Source organism: Sinohyriopsis cumingii, chromosome 9 (assembly GCF_028554795.1).
Source record: "Sinohyriopsis cumingii isolate HCF-2022 chromosome 9, ASM2855479v2, whole genome shotgun sequence".
NCBI lineage: Eukaryota > Metazoa > Mollusca > Bivalvia > Unionida > Unionidae > Sinohyriopsis > Sinohyriopsis cumingii.
This window is the reverse complement of record NC_142969.1, coordinates 68,358,399-68,379,667: the sequence shown is the minus strand read 5'-3', so window position 1 is coordinate 68,379,667 and position 21,269 is coordinate 68,358,399. Positions and strand designations below refer to the sequence as shown.

At 36.8% G+C, this 21,269-nt stretch overlaps 1 long non-coding RNA gene across 2 annotated transcripts; it reads left to right on the top strand.

The window, feature by feature from the left end:
• Positions 1-9,586: 9,586 nt before the first annotated feature.
• Positions 9,587-17,133, top strand: LOC149791966 (uncharacterized). Of its 2 annotated transcripts, none has more exons than XR_016423460.1 (3): positions 9,587-9,730; positions 15,884-16,012; positions 16,243-17,133. It is a non-coding gene; the product is annotated as an uncharacterized LOC149791966 (long non-coding RNA). The 2 variants fall into 2 exon arrangements; XR_016423459.1 differs by lacking the exon at positions 9,587-9,730 and adding an exon at positions 9,962-10,203.
• The last annotated feature ends 4,136 nt before the right edge of the window (positions 17,134-21,269 follow it).

Below are 21,269 nucleotides of genomic sequence, written 5' to 3'. Positions count from 1 at the left end.
AGTATACGGATGTTCGAGCACCACTCGTTAATATAGTGACCAAACAGCTAACAGAACTTATTTGAATAGATTCTATGCCTCTTGATATGTCCAAAGGAAGCTATCAAAATATACTGATCATTACAGATCAATTTAGCAGGTATGCCCAGCCCATTTCGACAAGAAACGAGACATTCAGTACTACATATGAGGCTCTGTTTAATAGTTTTATAGTGTAATGTGGTATGCCCCTTCGTTTACATTCAGACCTAGGTGCACATTTTGAAAGTAAGTTCATCAAGGAATTATGTCCAATTACTGGACAAAGAAGTCTCACACGATACCCTATCATCCAAAGGGCAATGTTATGTGTGAGAGATGGAATATGACACAGCTAGATATGTTGGGAACTCTCAACCCAGATCAGAAAAGTGATTGGAAAAGCTATTTACGACCATTGGTTCATGCATATGATTGCAAGCGCCATGAATCTACATGCCAGATGCCATTCTTTCTGATGTTTGGAAGAGAGCCACGTCTACATATTGAAGAAGGATTTAAATTAGAGAAGGGTAGTGGATCAGACAAGTTGTCCATTTATATTAAATATCTTTGTAACCGATTGGATGAATCATACATACTGGCCAAATGCCTTGCGGGAAAATCTCAAGAAACACATAAGAGTGCATATGCAAAGAAAGCAAGATGAGCAAAGCTTCAGCCTGAGGATATGGTTCTTGTCAAGATTGTGGCATTTGATGGAAAATACAAACCTGCTCATCGCTGGGAGACTAATGTTTACATTGTGAAATCTACCCATATACCAGTATACGTTGTACGATCGGAAGACGGCAAAGGACCCAAACGCACTCTTCATAGAAATTTGCTGCTCCCTATTGGCTCGATGTCAATTCAGTCGCAGCATAATAATCGTAAGCAAGAGAAACAAGCTTTCAAATCTGCAACATCCAAGACTAGAAATTCACCCAAGAATAATTTAAAGGAAATATATTCAAACCAGAATGAAAAGAACTATATATCGCTTTATATTCCAAGTGATAATTAAAAGATTGGTGTATATGGTTGTTCCAAAACGATAGATACCGTAGAATTGTCTGTCATGAACAGTGTTGAACATGATTTAGCAGGCAAAAATTAAATTACAGGCTCTCCAGTAAGAGTGTTATAGTGGATGAGGAAACGTCTTCAAACCAAGATGACAGTAATCTCAGCGTTGGATGAGAGTTGGTTTCAGCTAGTGCAGTTGTTGATAATGAGCAGAGTTGTCATACTGCTGAACAGTCTGGGGCTATGATTCCAGAAGACACTGTGATCAGCATTGATAATGACTCTGCAATACCATGTCACAACAGGGTTGAGAGCCACCGTAACATATAACGTAGTAGTATCTTATCAGTTACGAATAGAGAAGAGTTCCTTGTCTGTTCCAGCACCACTACGTTCTAGTCGAGTGACAAAATCATCTCCATGGATGACATATGGAGATTATGGAGATTTATAGATGTTCCAAGCCATTAATGAGTCAGACTGGCTAACCAAAGTCTAAATCCTCTAGTCACTGCGTACAAATTAAGATTATAACAGTATGCTTGATATAATTCTCAACGCCATAATTTCCATCATGGTGGATAGCCCTAACACATGACGATTATCATTTGAATGTGTGGTGGGAAGTGTGTAACAGGCTCATATATTTTATTTTTATAGATGCATGTAATTAATGTTCACTGATGAGGTAAATAAAGTCGTCAGTTGCAATTTTTTTGTTATTCTCATTTTACACATGTTTAGCTATTTAGGCAACCTTAAACCAAGAATATCTGCTCGAGTTTTGTTCACTCTGAGCAATAAAGCTACCCTAATTATTGTTCATGCTGGGTTTGTCTATTGTATGACAAGTCGTAAGTAACTTTCTGATTGGTTAGTTTGCTACTTGTGTATATAAACAGAATAGCATTAACAGCATATTAGTATTGTCATTTCATTGGAGAGTTTTAAGGGTGATGATCATATGGAGTGCAGTAAGTCAAGTGCTTGATGGTTCATTTGCTTCAAGAAAAATATGCCTTGAACTTTGTCCCATGTGATAAAGGAAATAGATTTATAATATGGTTAATGTGCCGGTTTATTTTATGTGACTGGGTTTGACTGGATGCAACATGTAAGCGACATGATTCCCAGTGCTAGACATCACTATAAACTGCTACACTGCATACATCATTGCGGTATGATTGGAAAATTGTTAAAAACCCTAGAAACACACACACACACACACACATATATATACACATTTATCATAAACATTTGACACATTATCAAGACATAATCAGATTTTCTTTCTCTCTTATTTTATATTTAGTCTATACAAGAGTTACAAACATTGCCTAGACATCACTGACATCTGTCACTCTGAAGACATCGTAGCGATATGACTGAAATATTTTTAAAGCAATGTTAAAAATCCAAATAACACACACACTTTCGTAATTCAGATCACTTTACAAGCATTCTCAAATATTCCGGATGAAGCATCTCATAGTGATATTATAGGTCAAAATATCAAGTTCGATAACCTGTTCAGAATTACAAACATGGAGATAACAAAAACGTGAGCGGATCAAATATTGTGTACACCATCACTCACCTTTAAGCTAATAAACTGTCCTCATGATATAGGCCCTATAAATTTGCAAAGTTGTATAATATTGTCTATAGTCGTGCCTATGCCTCAAGATATATATCTTGCCGGACTTGGTCGGCAGTTTGGCGCATTTTGTGCTGTGGATTGTTTGATTTTAAACCAATTAGTTAGTCATGCCTGTCTAATGTGATTTTGTAACAGTTACGAAACCTCAGAAGTACGGAATAGTGTTGAACTTATAATACGTTGTGTAATGGTCATTAGCTTTATACCAAGCGATATAAAGGCTAGTCATAAAATCTGACTGTGACATGCTGTCCACGAGAAATGACATAGGTGAAGAGGCAATGTCATTAATAATTTGTAAATAATAAAATTCCATGTGTGAATGTTTCTTTCTCACCATGGGCCTTTGAAACTTCTCACGGTAGGAAGACAATGTCAGAGTGTCTGAGTATAAATTAAAATGTAATCTACACGATCCTATACATATGTTTTAAAGATTGATGTCAACTAATGTCATGTGATTCCTATTTAGCAAAATTAATGCATGCCAATCATTAGTTTGCCATGCATGTATGAATGAAACGACGGTACTTTCAAAGCAACCATGAAAACAAAATATGTTAATCAAATATGATAATATTGAAGGGTATGACCATTTTCAAATTCATGGTAGCGTGCATAAAGGAGGTACTTGGCAACAGTTGTTTTGAATGTATTATATGAATTCAATCCAGTAGTGCATACAATATTCATATATAATTGACTGACTACATTCACAGTACATCCTTCTCTAAATTAAATTTGCATCACTTGATACATACAAATGGGAATATCATTAAAAAAATATCAACAAATTAGCCTTTTAAAGAAAACGAATGCTGATTTAATCGCAACCGTCAAGTACATCTGTTGACGAGATGTATTATATCTCATTTATACAATATTTAATCTACCATCTCTATAATAACAGTATAACTAATGTCCGGGTTAAGAATTAGTTCACCTACAATGTTTGGTTTGCAACATGACAGGAGAATGAAAACGTGATCATCAAAGTATTGCGAGGAGTCAACTCAAATCATTTGACATTAATACATTAAAGGTTAATTCACAATTGGAATGTCGCTAGAAAATGGCCTTACTTACCTTTAATTTTTAGCTATAAAGATAATCCTGAACTGCTGTACAGTCATGTTTTTGTCTAGATTTAGTAACATGCTTGGTATGCGTCATTCTGATATGAGAGCTTCATTTCCTGTATTTTCATTTTCGATTCCGGTAATACATATACTACAATTTGCTGATATTAGGTCTAAAATGGCCGCCGCTTCCGGTAAGTAGTGAAATATGGAATGTTTTTGTCAGCGATATTCTAACGTTTTTGTTCTTCTTAAACTTAAGCCTGCGTTACATATTTTCATTTGTTATAACTCTGTTTATAACTGCCTTAGTAGGTGTCGTGTTTATTGATTTATGCTTAGTATTATTCTATTCTAATACGATCCGCAGCAGATCATCAACATATCGATTTGTATTTTAGCTGTGAAGCTCTTGTAGATTTTTTGTTTACAGATCGCCACTGAATCGCTCTACAACAACACTCTTCCCCTCATTGCCTGTAACATATTTTAGAATATTTCTTGTTTCAAAAACTGCTCCAACTGCTTAATGAAGAATTCTGCTCCTTTGTCAGTCCAAATCTTATTTGGTGTTGTCCCTGTTGCTGCTATTGGGGATGGTAGGGTGCCAATAATCCTAGGATGCCTTAATCCAATGGCTGTCATGCGATTACACTTCTGGCAATATGTAACCACTTTATCATATTCTTTCCATAACTCTTAATTACAGTCGCAGTAACAATTGCATATAACCGATTTATTGTTATTGCTCCATAATAATTTACTTCTTCAGCAACGTACCTTTGTTTCTACCGCAGGTCGCGCAGGTACTTTTCATTACCAATCTTCCGTTGCTGGTACACTGTGTTTTAATCAGTACAATCTGTTCTAGTTCGACACCTGAGAACGTATTTTCCCATGTTTATACTCTAGTTTCAAACAAAATGTATGGCGATTATATCATTGCTTGCTCAGGGAAACGGTGAAAGCTGCCCCCGGAATAAACCGCGTAAGCGTCAGAAGAATGTTTAACAAAAATTCACGGAAGTGGGGATGGAAACAGGAGGAAGCATTTGAAGAGCTGACGGATGCTCTATCTTCACAACCGAATGTAGGCTACGGTGACATTGGGCAACATTTCGAGCTGCACACAGATGCCAGGCGACACCGCCTTGGAGCGGTTTTGTATCAGATACAAGATATCATCAAGCGAGTAATCAGCTTTGCCAGCAATGGGTGGAAATTAATGAGCAAATTTATCCACTAGAAATCCTAGCATTAAAATTGTCAATCAGTACTTTACTATGTACACTGACAACAATCCGCTCAAGTATATTCTTACATCAGCTAAACTTGATGGCACTGGGCATCGATGGGTAGCTGCTATAGCTGCTTACCACTTTGACATCATTAACAGAGCTTTATCGAAGAAACCCGAAGCAGATGTTCTATCCCGGTCTTCATGTGTATAAAGAAGGATTAGCACCAATGTTATGAAGATTATTATCAAGAAAACCTTACCCGCTCTCTGTAATTTAAATAGTGTTCAACAATGTGTTGAAAAGGTTTGTCTGTCTACAGATGGTGTTGATGACATTGACTCTTTCTGGAATTGTCTGACAATGACAGATGGAGATTGGAGAGTTGCTTAATCCAAGGATCCTTCTATAAAGTGATTTGTAAAGCATGTCCGAGACAAAGGGAAGCCTTATCGACATACCCTACTTACTGGAAGTGATCATTTAGCATTATTGTGTACCTTTGACAATTTATGCCTGCAATGAGGTGTGTATTACAAGAGGACAAGGGCTGAAGATCAGGATCAACTACAGCTGTTACTTGCAAGTTTGATCGTGATGAGGCTATGCACTATTTGCATGATGATTGCAGTCAATAAGGCCGATACAGGACACCTTCTCACCTGAGGGATATGTTATATTGGCCGCGCGTGGTAAAAGATGTGGAAATATGGATTGAAAAATGCTATCGTTGCGTGCTTAGAAAATCGTATACGGATGTTCGAGCACCACTCGTTAATATAGTGACCAAACAGCTAACAGAACTTATTTGAATAGATTCTATGCCTCTTGATATGTCCAAAGGAAGCTATCAAAATATACTGATCATTACAGATCAATTTAGCAGGTATGCCCAGCCCATTTCGACAAGAAACCAGACATTCAGAACTACATATGAGGCTCTGTTTAATAGTTTTATAGTGTAATGTGGTATGCCCCTTCATTTACATTCAGACCTAGGTGCACATTTTGAAAGTAAGTTCATCAAGGAATTATATCCAATTACTGGACAAAGAAGTCTCACACGATACCCTATCATCCAAAGGGCAATGTTATGTGTGAGAGATGGAATATGACACAGCTAGATATGTTGGGAACTCTCAACCCAGATCAGAAAAGTGATTGGAAAAGCTATTTACGACCATTGGTTCATGCATATGATTGCAAGCGCCATGAATCCACATGCCAGATGCCATTCTTTCTGATGTTTGGAAGAGAGCCACGTCTACATATTGAAGAAGGATTTAAATTAGACAAGGGTAGTGGATCAGACAAGTTGTCCATTTATATTAAATCTCTTTGTAACCGATTGGATGAATCATACATACTGGCCAAGAAACACATAAGAGTGCATATGCAAAGAAAGCAAGATGAGCAAAGCTTCAGCCTGAGGATATGGTTCTTGTCAAGATTGCTTCATTTGATGGAAAATACAAACCTGCTCATCGCTGGGAGACTAATGTTTACATTGTGAAATCTACCCATATACCAGTATACGTTGTACGATCGGAAGACGGCAAAGGACCCAAACGCACTCTTCATAGAAATTTGCTGCTCCCTATTGGCTCGATGTCAATTCAGTCGCAGCATAATAATCGTAAGCAAGAGAAACAAGCTTTCAAATCTGCAACATCCAAGACTAGAAATTCACCCAAGAATAATTTAAAGGAAATATATTCAAACCAGAATGAAAAGAACTCTATATCGCTTTATATTCCAAGTGATAATTAAAAGATTGGTGTATATGGTTGTTCCAAAACGATAGATACCGTAGAATTGTCTGTCATGAACAGTGTTGAACATGATTTAGCAGGCAAAAATTAAATTACAGGCTCTCCAGTAAGAGTGTTATAGTGGATGAGGAAACGTCTTCAAACCAAGATGACAGTAATCTCAGCGTTGGATGAGAGTTGGTTTCAGCTAGTGCAGTTGTTGATAATGAGCAGAGTTGTCATACTGCTGAACAGTCTGGGGCTATGATTCCAGAAGACACTGTGATCAGCATTGATAATGACTCTGCAGTACCATGTCACACCAGGGTTGAGAGCCACCGTAACATATAACGTAGTAGTATCTTATCAGTTATCAGAATAGAGAAGAGTTCCTTGTCTGTTCCAGCACCACTACGTTCTAGTCGAGTGACAAAATCATCTCCATGGATGACATATGGAGATTATGGAGATTTATAGATGTTCCAAGCCATTAATGAGCCAGACTGGCTAACCAAAGTCTAAATCCTCTAGTCACTGCGTACAAATTAAGATTATAACAGTATGCTTGATATAATTCTCAACGCCATAATTTCCATCATGGTGGATAGCCCTAACACATGACGATTATCATTTGAATGTGTGGTGGGAAGTGTGTAACAGGCTCATATATTTTATTTTTATAGATGCATGTAATTAATGTTCACTGATGAGGTAAATAAAGTCATCAGTTGCATATTTTTTGTTATTCTCTTTTTACACATGTTTAGCTATTCCGGCAACCTTAAACCAAGAATATCTGCTCGAGTTTTGTTCACTCTGAGCAATAAAGCTACCCTAATTATTGTTCATGCTGGGTTTGTCTATTGTATGACAAGTCGTAAGTAACTTACTGATTGGTTAGTTTGCTACTTGTGTGTATAAACAGAATAGCATTAACAACATATTAGTATTGTCATTTCATTGGAGAGTTTTAAGGGTGATGGTCATATGGAGTGCAGTAAGTCAAGTGCTTGATGGTTCATTTGCTTCAAGAAAAATATGCCTTGAACTTTGTCCCATGTGATAAAGGAAATAGATTTATAATATGGTTAATGTGCCGGTTTATTTTATGTGACTGGGTTTAACTGGATGCAACATGTAAGCGACATGATTCCCAGTGCTAGACATCACTACAAACTGCTACACTGCATACATCATTGCGGTATGATTGGAAAATTGTTAAAAACCCTAGAAACACACACACACACACACACACATATATATACACATTTATCATAAACATTTGACACATTATCAAGACATGATCAGATTTTCTTTCTCTCTTATTTTATATTTAGTCTATACAAGAGTCACAAACATTGCCTAGACATCACTAACATCTGTCACTCTGAAGACATCGTAGCGATATGACTGAAATATTTTTAAAGCAATGTTAAAAATCCAAATAATACACACACTTTCGTAATTCAGATCACTTTACAAGCATTCTCAAATATTCCGGATGAAGCATCTCATAGTGATATTATAGGTCAAAATATCAAGTTCGATAACCTGTTCAGAATTACAAACATGGAGATAACAAAAACGTGAGCAGATCAAATATTGTGTACACCATCACTCACCTTTAAGCTAATAAACTGTCCTCATGATATAGGCCCTATAAATTTGCAAAGTTGTATAATATTGTCTATAGTCGTGCCTATGCCTCAAGATATATATCTTGCCGGACTTGGTCGGCAGTTTGGCGCATTTTGTGCTATGGATTGTTTGATTTTAAACCAATTAGTTAGTCATGCCTGTCTAATGTGATCTTGTAACAGTTACGAAACCTCAGAAGTACGGAATAGTGTTGAACTTATAATACGTTGTGCAATGTTCATTAGCTTTATACCAAGCGATATAAAGGCTAGTCATAAAATCTGACTGTGACATGCTGTCCACGAGAAATGACATAGGTGATCAGGCAATGTTATTAATAATTTGTAAATAATAAAATTCCATGTGTGAATGTTTCTTTCTCACCATGGGCCTTTGAAACTTCTCACGGTAGGAAGACAATGTCAGAGTGTCTGAGTATAAATTAAAATGTAATCTACACGATCCTATACATATGTTTTAAAGATTGATGTCAACTAATGTCATGTGATTCCTATTTAGCAAAATTAATGCATGCCAATCATTAGTTTGCCATGCATGTATGAATGAAAGACGGTACTTTCAAAGCAACCATGAAAACAAAATATGTTAATCAAATATGATACTATTGAAGGGTATGACCATTTTCAAATTCATGGTAGCGTGCATAAAGGAGGTACTTGGCAACAGTTGTTTGAATGTATTATATGAATTCAATCCAGTAGTGCATACAATATTCATATATAATTGACTGACTACATTCACAGTACATCCTTCTCTAAATTAGATTTGCATCACTTGATAGATACAAATGGGAATATCATTAAAAAAATATCAACAAATTAGCCTTTAAAGAAAACGAATGCTGATTTAATCGCAACCGTCAAGTACATCTGTTGACGAGATGTATTATATCTCATTTATACAATATTTAATCTACCATCTCTATAATAACAGTATAACTAATGTCCGGGTTAAGAATTAGTTCACCTACAATGTTTGGTTTGCAACATGACAGGAGAATGAAAACGTGATCATCAAAGTATTGCGAGGAGTCAACTCAAATCATTTGACATTAATACATTAAAGGTTAATTCACAATTGGAACGTCGCTGGAAAATGGCCTTACTTACCTTTAATTTTTAGCTATAAAGATAATCCTGAACTGCTGTACAGTTATGCTTTTGTCTAGATTTAGTAACATGCTTGGTATGCGTCATTCTGATATGAGAGCTTCATTTCCTGTATTTTCATTTTCGATTCCGGTAATACATATACTACAATTTGCTGATATTAGGTCTAAAATGGCCGCCGCTTCCGGTAACTAGTGAAATATGTAATGTTTTTGTCAGCGATATTCTAACGATTTTGTTCTTCTTAAACTTAAGCCTGCGTTACATATTTTCATTTATTAGAACTCTGTTTATAACTGCCTTAGTAGGTGTCGTGTTTATTGATTTATGCTTAGTATTATTCTATTCTAATACGATCCGCAGCAGATCGTCAACATATCGATTTGTATTTTAGCTGTGAAGCTCTTGTAGATTTTTTGTTTACAGATCGCCACTGAATCGCTCTACAACAACACTCTTCCCCTCATTGCCTGTAACATATTTTAAAATATTTTTTGTTTCAAAAACTGCTCCAACTGCTTATTGAAGAATTCTGCTCCTTTGTCAGTCCAAATCTTATTTGGTGTTGTCCCTGTTGCTGCTATTGGGGATGGTAGGGTGCCAATAATCCTAGGATGCCTTAATCCAATGGCTGTCATGCGATTACACTTCTGGAAATAGGTAAACACTTTATCATATTCTTTGCATAACACTTAATTACAGTCCCAGTAACAATTGCATATAACCGATTTATTGTTATTGCTCCATAATAATTTACTTCTTCAGCAACGTACCTTTGTTTCTACCGCAGGTCGCGCAGGTACTTTTCATTACCAATCTTCCGTTGCTGGTACACTGTGTTTTAATCAGTACAATCTGTTCTAGTTCGACACCTGAGAACGTATTTTCCCATGTTTATACTCTAGTTTCAAACAAAATGTATGGCGATTATATCATTGCTTGCTCAGGGAAACGGTGCAAACTGCCCTCGGAATAAACCGCGTAAGCGTCAGAAGAATATTTAACATAAATTCACGGAAGTGGGGATCGAAACAGGAGGAAGCATTTGAAGAGCTGACGGATGCTCTATCTTCACAATCTTGTAGGCTACGTTGTCATTGTGTAACATTTCGAGCTGCACACATATGCCAGTCAAAAAAGCCTTGGTGCGTTTTTGTATAAGATTCAAGATATCATCATGCGAGTAATCAGCTTTGCCAGCAGTGGGTGAAACAAAATTATCCACTAGAATTCCTATCATTAAAATTGTCAATCACTGAGTCATTCAATGATTACATTTATGGACAGTACCTTACTGTGTACACTGACATCAATCCGCTCAACAATATTCTTACATCAGCTAAACTTGATGGTACTGGGCATCGATCGTTAGCTGCTATAGCTGCTTACCACTTTGAAATCATTAAAAGATCCATATCGAGGAAACCCGACGCAGATGGTCTATCTCGGTCGCCATGCGTATAAAGCAGTTGCAGCACCAAGGTTATGAAGAATATTGCCAAAGACACCTTACCCGCTCACTGTAATTTAGATAGTGCCCAACTCTTTGTTGAAAGATTTTGTATGCATATGGTGTTGATGACATTCACACTGTCTCTGGAATTGCATGACAATGATAGATCGAGATTGGAGAGTAGCTTAATCCAAGGATCCTGTTATAACGGGATGTGTAAAGCATGTCCAAGACAAAAGAAAGCCTAATCGACAGATCCTACTTACTGGAAGAGACCATTTAGCAGTTTTGTTATTTTTGACAATTTATACCTGCAAAGAGGTGTGTATTACAGGAGGACAAATGCTGAAGATCATGATCAACTACAGCTGTTACTTGCAAGTTTGATGGTGAGGAGGCTATGCGCTACTTGCATGATGATTGCAGTCAATAAGGCCAATACAGGACACTTTCTCTTTCGAAGGATATATTATACTAGCCGCGCATGGCAAAATATGTGGAAATATGGATCAAAAATACCGTTGTTGCATGCTTAGACAATCGTCTATATAGTGACCTCACAGCCATTGGAACTTATTTGAATAGATTTTATATCTCTTGAAAAATGCTGTCGTTGCATGCTTAGAAAATCGGCTACGGATGTTCGAGCACCACTCGTTAATATAATCATCAAACACCTAACGGAACTTATTTGAATAATTTGTATGGCTCTTGATATGTCCAAAGGAGACTACCAAAATATACTGGTCATTACAGATTATTTCACCAGGTATGCCCAGCCCGTTTTGACAGGACACCTGACATCCAGGACTACAGGTGAGACTATGTGTAATAGTTTTTAGTGCAAGAGGGTATGCCCCATCGCTTACATTCAGACCAGGGTGCAAATTTTGAATGTAAACTCATCAAAGAATAATGTCTAATTACTGGAATAAATAAGTCGCACACGACACCCTATCATCCAATTGGCAATGGTATGTGCGAGCGATGGAATATGACACTGCTAGATATGTTGGAAACTCTCAACCCAGATCAGAAAATGGATTGGAAAAGTTTTTTACCACCATTGGTTCATGCATATGATTGTAAGCGCCATGGGTCTAAATGCCAAACGCCTTTATTTCTGATGTCTGGAAGACAGCCACGTCTACACATTGACCTCGGATTTAAATTAGACAAGGGTAGTGGATCGGACAGGTTTGCATTTCTGATGCGACTAATGATATCAAGAAGAAGTGTCCAAGAAAGAAGCTGTTTGATGTGTTACCATGAGAGTATTTCAAATGGCTTATCACTGTATTCCCCGCGAACATGGCTACAGCTAATACAATCAAGAGAGCCATATATCAAAACTGTAATAGACTGTCTATGAATTAAAAAATAACAAATAGTATATAAAATATTTTATTTTGAATTTGAATGATGGCACCCTAGACCATAGTTATCTTTCCACCAACAGAGGATGTCCAATAGAGGATGTCTAATAGAGGATGTCCAATTAAAGATTTCTGAATTCAGAACATTTTGTGGTCCTACGAAGGAATATATTCACTTTTTGACTCCGTCAACTTTTAATGATTTTTTTTTATCAACGATCTATGTACTACATAAAACAGTTTTACATTTCATGAGGTGTATTAGTCTTTGCTGATTATCAACGCAAAATGACGACGGCATCAAATACAACAGAAAACATCTAATGTCGTGCTTAAACGTTATGGGCGACATGTTATGTTTATGTAATGCATTGTACACATCGATGTGAATGAGGAAGAAGTTTATATCCTATTTTCAGTTTATAGTTATATAAAAACTGATATATTTGTATTGGCTATATTATTCTAAATTTCTTCGATGGATCAAGCGCCGACTGTTTTTGATTGTATCATTGAGCACTGTTTTCCTGGAAAATTATTCTATTTACATCCAAGATGTTTTTAGTAATGCATTGCGGTCAGTTATTTTTGTGTAAAGATATCGAATGTACTACTGTATAAAAAAAAACATTTCTGATTCTTCATATTACGAAAAACAAACTAGTCAATCAAACACACAAAGTCATCTTCATTATTAAAGTTATTATCTGTATTACTGGAAATACCGGCTAATACTTATGTATACACACACATACAAAACAAATACATAATGGGGGCAGCGGTAAGACTAAAATGCTTCTCTAACATAATTGGTTTTAAATACTAATTTCCTTTCCGTTTTGGGAATTACTGCCACTTACTCTGGAAGGATAGCGTAGGTTGATTAAAATGGGTGCATATTTCATTCAAGTAAACTGTAGAATGCAAATGTGATTGCGTTACACGGTGCAATAACCTTTAGTTTTGGCAGAGTAAATGCATTTGCTTCAAATATCATAAAGAATATAGTAAGGGACTAAACATATTTTCCATTTTCTCACATGCACTGCGTTACTTATATCTTGTACATTGCTGGCTGCAGTTTCCCACTGTTGATGAGCTGAACCTAAACGTTCGACCAGATATGAAGTAATCGATACAATATTAGTCACGTGTGTTTGAAACTGTATTAGTTGGTACCTAATCACACACAAAGTTAACATTAAGTCATCGGACTTTATTTATTTTGTGAGTGAAGTAGTAAAATTTTCACATCGATAAATATCCAACCACGATCATTTAATCTTATTATCAAGAACGGGTGTTTTAAGTTTTAATATATTGAGCATTTACCCCACAAAACCAGTTTGAATCAGGCTTAGTTTAATATTGACAGATTCATGATGGCGTGTTGACAGAAGCAGGTCTTCATCACGTTATGCCATATATAAGGGTATTTGCACATAGCCCTTTTTTTTAATTCCAGCCTAATTTCCTGAACGCGGCTTGTGCTGCTATTCCAAAAATGAACACAATGTAATTAATGCCAGCAACACATGCATAAACAAACAGCGCTTGTAATATAGATAGGATCATTTCACACAGTAATCCCGTTTGTGATAACTACTAATAGGCGAAACGTTCTTCACGCTGTTCTTTGACGAGATGGCTGTAAATGTGATCGAGCTTTATGGTATCCATCTCATCTCATACAATAACGCTAGCCAATTATTTATTCGTCCGCACACTGTATCGCCTGTTCTGAAAAAGGTTAATCTTACAAATAATCCGCAATAATCTTGTTTACCCTTTCTTGATAAAGCCACAAATTAAAATGCTGACCTACTCTGCGATAACACTCTATATACGATTCTGGAACAGGTCCAGTTGTTTTAGTCTGTCAGTATGCACGCTAGACCTGATAAAAGTGACCGGCATGTACGTTTAGAACGAAACCTGAGTTAGCATTAAGTCATGTAATGTGCATGTCCTAATATAATACAATATGTCAGGGGAAGAGGCTTTCTACGAGCTCCAGAATACTTAAAAATGTAGTATGTTTAGATAAATTTATCTTCATCATCATCGTCTGGTTGTTGTTGATTTTAGGATATATCCAGTTTGTCACTGATATTAAGGTAATACACGGGCACGTTCCTTTATATCGTGTGACAAAGTCATAGTGTTAACGCCTTTTCATTATTTTGAATTTATTTATTTATGTTAGCTGCTGCCATGCCTCATCTCAAGATGGTGAATTACAGCCTGTCGATCATTAGCATCATGCGTATGCTTAAGGTGATAATAACATATCGGTAATAAGCTCAAATTGTTTTTTGCAAAACATACATCATTTTAACGCCTATCATGTATTTTATAAGTTTAAAATTTCTTGCATTCTTCTCAAGAAAACATTTATGTTTCACCAGGTCATAGTTGTGACTGAGAAAGCTTTTTGTCACACTTATACCTACATCTGGCGCGAAAATAAAATGTCTGATTGGTATATCCGTTGCAGCATAATCAAATTTGTATCCTGGATATAAATAGCCAATGTGATCAAGTGCTGTGTCAAAAACATTTGCTTCGTATTCTTCATAATATTCGTATTTTATCATGCGATAATAAGGTTAGGCTGCTTTTATTCACAACCTCTTGAATTTCATCCTTTTAGTCGCTGATGATGGGACTTTATTTCAGATATCCCTGGTTAATGTTTTCTGGCGTCAGGCTGTGTTTGCCATGCTTCATCAAATTCAGAACGACCCTTTTCGCATTATATTTTCACCGGACATGGACATCATAGGCATCACTTCCACAAACACTCCAACATTGTCGTGTTTCGAGCAATGCTCTCTGTGAAAACAGATTTTGTCGACCACTTAGTAGGATATATTTCTCATTTTAAGTTTATATTTCCAAGATTTGATTGTATATGCATGAGTATTCAGCATCCGAATCTTCTGTTTCTTTTCGTTCACGTTTGTCCGTTTTAATTTCTCTTGTTAGATATTGTGACGTTCTGTCGTATTGGGGTGGGGTTCTCCCAATATAATTTAATTAAATTAAATTGAAAGTTCCACCCTGGCTCGTTAGGTTAGAAAGTTAAATTAGTGATGATGTAGATTTACAGCTCTGAGCCCCCAGTCAGCAATGCCGACGGTTAAATTATAGAGAACACGAAGATGAAATTCAATCAATAACAATTTAATAAATGTGATAATTTAAAAACGATAACTTCCAATGGTACCTGGACGTTTAGCCCCATGGACGTTTCGGCCCAAGACATTTCGCCCCACTTCAGTGGACATTTCGCCCCACTTCAATGGACATTTCGCCCCACATGGTACATGGACGTTTCGGCCCAGGACATTTCGCCCCACATTAATTTTATTTATTAGAATCGTACGGGTGCTTGCATACGTCTTTATGTGTAAATACCATATTCGGTATAGTTAAACTTGGTTTTCTATATATTTGCTTGTATGTTTTCAACATTTTCTGACAAGTTCAAACATATTTCTAATTACAGGCTGGATAGAAGTCAATAAGTGAACGAGTTTATGGTCAACAATGATGCTGCATCAACACTTGCAGCCGATATCTCTTCATTTGACGTTGAGCGCCCACACAGATCTTTGACACCAGAAGAAGAAGAAGCGTAAGTTAAAAATCGAAGCGGACAAGAAAGCACAGAAAATCGCAACAATTTATTTCAGTAATATTGATGTACATAAATCATTATAGAGCCTATCTTCTAATCAAAGAATGATCCTCTTTTACTCAGTCTTGTTAGGTATCTTGTAAACATGTGTTATTTTACTGATGCATATTTTTTGTTCATGTAAAATATTTGTTTTTTGATAATCACGATTTTTCTCCTTTCTTTAGGTCAGTTAGGAATGAAACTGTTTATGGAGAAGTGCCAGTGGATTCTGAGGATCGTATAACCTTTGAGGTAGTAGCCACAGGATCCACTCGAGGAAAAAGGAAATTAATATCTAGTGCTGGATATAGTTTTGTCATTTGCAGAATTACAACGAAGAATTGATCCAGAGGCAGTGAATGTGCAGTCATTCCTACGATATGTGGAAGACACCTGGATTCACAATGACATATGGACTGTTGACTCCTGGTCAGTTTATGACAGAAGCATCCGAACCAATAATGATGTGGAAGGGTGGCATAATCGTATGAACAGGAGAGCAAGAAAGGGAAATTTGCCTTTCTATCTCCTCATAACTTTACTTTAAAAGGAAGACAGAGAAATTGGATCTGTAGTTCGTCTATTGCAAGAGGGAAAGATAAGACGGCATCAAAAGAAACAGACAACAAAAGTTCAGGGTCGCCTTATCAAGTTATGGGAGAGGTATGGAAACCACCAAATCAGCACGAACACCTTGCTTAAATGCTGTGCCAAATTGTATGGCCCGTGTTAGACATAACAACAGTAAAGCTGGACGGAGTATTGCTTTCCAAAACTGGGCATATTTTATATACACGTACCTTTTGCGTTGTCCATATGTTGCAAACATTATACTTCAGTAGAGATAATATGTATATTTGTATTTCAATTTCGTATAGTAGTAGCTGATGTTTTACTTGCATGCATTTTTAAAAAAAATAAAATTATAGATAGTTAATGTTTAGAAGTATACTTTTGCACATCATAATTTGACACCTATACCTTGTTATGAGATGTAATTTTGATTAGTGATGTGTGTTGATTTAAAAATGCAAATACATGCTTCATATTTCAAAAATATAATTCTCTGAAACCGTTTTTATATCTCTTTATTGTTAATTACAATTAACATTCCTCGCCCCCGTGTTTTCCTTGCTCGCGATATGTCGGGCTATTCTGTGCACAGCTTTGAAAAGATGTAATGTATAACGATCGGGCTATAGAAATGAAATACATTAATTTGGATTGTTTCTGTCAGCAGTTCAGTCGAGTAATTAGGACCCGATTTATAGCTAGTTTTACAAAATTCAAAGTAACAATGCCAATAAATGGCAGGAGATAAAAAGACAATTAACCCGAGCTTGAAAAAAATGAGTAAAGTTCAACATTTAAAAAAAAAAAGCTATTTTGCGGGCGACCACAAGTCTTTTAATCATCGTAGTTTTTATGTTTCGCGAAAGGAATAAACCTAACTCCATATATACGAGCTTGATATTGACTGTTAGAATTACAAAGCCCCCTTTTAAGTTGTGTCTAATTTACGCTCGCTGATTGGGTAAACGAACAGCATGATTGATAAGTGGCGATATGCCAGTTTCCTACAAACGGTAAAAGTGGTTTTCATTAGCTTGTGTAACAGCGAAAATAAAAATACTGCCGCATAGAAAATGATCACTGTAAACGATATATTAATTTTCTGATCAGTCTTATTACATAAATGAAAAAGAAAAAGGAAAATATTGTCTGATATAACGGCACGCTGAATGTAATTGAAACGGATGAGAATGATGGGATTATGGGGCATGAAATTAAATCTCAACGGTAGGCCCCTAAAGTAAAATGAAGACAATGGTGTAATGCTTGTGAATTTCTATAATATACGATATTTCCATTGATGCGGGGCGAAATGTCCTGGGCCGAAACGTCCATGGGGCGAAACGTCCATATACCATGTGGGGCGAAATGTCCATTGAAATGGGGCGAAATGTCCATTGAAGTGGGGCGAAATGTCCTGGGCCGAAACGTCCATGGGGCGAAACGTCCATAATCCCTTCCAATCACTCGTCTTTCCCTCGACCAAGTGACAGCCTAATTCATCCCGTGATTTTCAGTGTGAGTTCGATTTTCCCCCTGTCCTTGCATCTACTCATCTGTTTCTTCCCGCTGATTCTTCCTTCTTTCCGTCCTCTAACTCCTTCTTTGTCTCTGTTTCCTCTCTACTATCTCCTCCAGCTTCGCTCCAGACTTCAACTTCTTTCTTCTCCTTTCCCTCTCTATTATCTCCTCCAATTCCGCTCCCAGACTTCACTCCACCTTCTTCTCCTTTCCTCCTTTCCTCCGTCTCTCTATCCGAGACAACGGGACCAAACTTTAACTGGTCTGTCCCTCAAAGCTTCCTGTGAAAAACTACAAGGCGTTAACAGATGCTTTATCGAATCTCACCTCACGCTATAGCGACAATCAACCATCAGATAGCTGTCACTGTTTCGGCCACGCATGCATACACATCGAAATTCGCACACACTTCTTGCAGGGTAAACAATAGCGTAATAACACGGTATCAGCGAATTGTTAAACAGACATCAATACATTGCGTCACGTCAGTATATACACATACATATTTAATCTCATCGTACTACAATCTGACAACAATCAGACGCATGTCTGTACATTACAAATATTCAACAATGGCAAAATCTATAATCATATGAACATATGTGTTAGTCTACTATAAAATACCCACATAGTAAATTACAATATTAACTCTTACGACGGCTGGCAAGCTATATAATTCTTTACAAATATCAACTCATTTCTTCAAATATGCAAACATATTAACAAAACAAAGTAATTCTTCGTACTACGATTCTGGTACTAATAAAGTATACATATGACCTACAATTTAAATGCAGTCGCATTCAACAAAGACCGAACAAATATCTACTGACCGTTTGAAGCTTTCTGTACTTAGAATTTCCCGCTCTAAGATTTTCCCGCCAATAACGAATGGCTATTCGGAGTTACGCTAACCTCTTCTCTGGGTAATTTCTCTCAGCGAACTAACTTTTGCCAGAAAACGCAGGGATATCATTCTACCCAAATCAAGGTCTCCCCGCTATCTCGATTCTTATTGGGTGGCGCTGTGCCCCTGTCCAATCGTCTTAGCGGCCAGTTCAACCTGTCTGTCTGTTTGCAGGGGAAAGAAGTTAGGACACTCCCACTTCATGCAATTTCTTTTGATCTGGGAACATTTCGACACCTAGGTGATAACTGGCTATCGGGCGCCTCGCAACTCCGATGTCCGGTTCTTCTATTCTAGCCACAACAGCCTTACGTAACGGATTAGTGCTAGCCTTCGGCAATGTTCGACATCAAACAATGACCCGTCAGAATTACCTTGATTATACATGCTTCAAACTGGCTACTCTGGGTCGGGGTAAACATGACAGATATACTAATTGTAAGGTACGAAATCTCTGTTAACTTAGTAATTTTAAGAGCACTGCTAAGTTTCGTGCAGAGCTAGAAGAATCCATGTCTTTTCAAAACATATTTATCTTGTCATATTTGTTCTGCTCACCCCACAACAGTGGCGACGCCATATAGGTCGCTGAAAAGTGATCGAGCACGTAATCATATATTATCACGCATAACGATTTCGCCAAGTATTTAAAAAAAAAACTATGAACAAGTGTTTTTCTTCAAAGAGCGGTGTGATAACTTCTCGTTATTCTTACGAATTAGGACATGTTCTATATGTTACTTACCAAAGCTCATCTAGCATACAAATCTCAAAAAAAGTAAGAACGGGATTTAAGTCATAGTAATACTATATGTAGAGGCATAATTTGGGCTAAGAGGGCTTATTGTATCAAACGCAGCCAGATCTGATTCTAATGTAACTGTAATTATGTAACGCGTCGTCTATATGGCAATGTTATAGGACGCTTCTAAAAGCCAGTTATTGATGTATTCAGTTGCAACTGATTTGTCTCTAAGGTGACAGCGCAAAAACGCAACCATAACTTGACAATTTATTTTGATCCCAAAACGATTATAAACGCATGTTGTAGCCCATTTGTTATTTGACACATTTTATACGTGGTCAGGAAACTCCAGATGAGCTGTAAACGCTGATGAATATTCCGATGAAGGAAAGGGTTGAGGCTTCAAATCTGTAGAGTTTATTAGAATATGACGAAAGCAAAAGAAATATGTCCGACAGTATTTCATATTCACTTGGAATCCACGTGCATTTTATCTGTCACATCTTTATTATCAGTTGTTACGCGACATTTTTTTTAAGCAAAGATCACATTGATTTCCACGCCACTAATTTCAAGCATAACTAATCTAAAAGATTTTGTAAATACATAATCCCCTTGCATTTGAACAATGATTGGAGCATAAGATCCCGCAGATGCACGCTAGACCTGATAAAAGTGACCGGCAGGTACGTTTAGAACGAAACCTGAGTTAACATTAAGTCATGTAATGTGCATGTCCTAATATAATACAATATGTCAGGGGAAGAGGCTTTCTACGAGCTCCAGAATACTTAAAAATGTAGTATGTTTAGATAAATTTATCTTCATCATCATCGTCTGGTTGTTGTTGATTTTAGGATATATCCAGTTTGTCACTGATATTTAGGTAATACACGGGCACGTTCCTTTATATCGTGTGACAAAGTCATAGTGTTAACGCTTTTTTATTATTTTGAATTTATTTATTTATGTTAGCTGCTGCCATGCCTCATCTCAAGATGGTGAATTACCGCCTGTCGATCATTAGCATCATGCGTATGCTTGAGGTGATATTTCACAATAACATATCGGTAATAAGCTCTAATTTTTGGTTGCAAAACATACGCATTTTAACGCCTATCACGTCTTTTATCAGTTTAAAATTTCTTGCATTGTTCTCAAGAAAATCTTCATGTTTTACCAGGTCATAGTTGTGACTGAGAAAGTTTTTTGTCACACTCATGCCTGGATCTGGCGCGTCAATAAAAATGTCTGATAGGTATGTCTTTGGCAGCATAAACAAATTTGTCTCCTGGATATAAATAGCCAATGTGATCAAATGCTGTGTCAAAATCATTTGCTTCGTATTCTTCATAATATTCGTATTTTATCATGCGATAATAAGGTTAGGCTGCTTTTATTCACAACCTCTTGAATTTCATCCTTTTCGTCGCTGATGATGGGACTTTATTTCAGATATCCCTGGT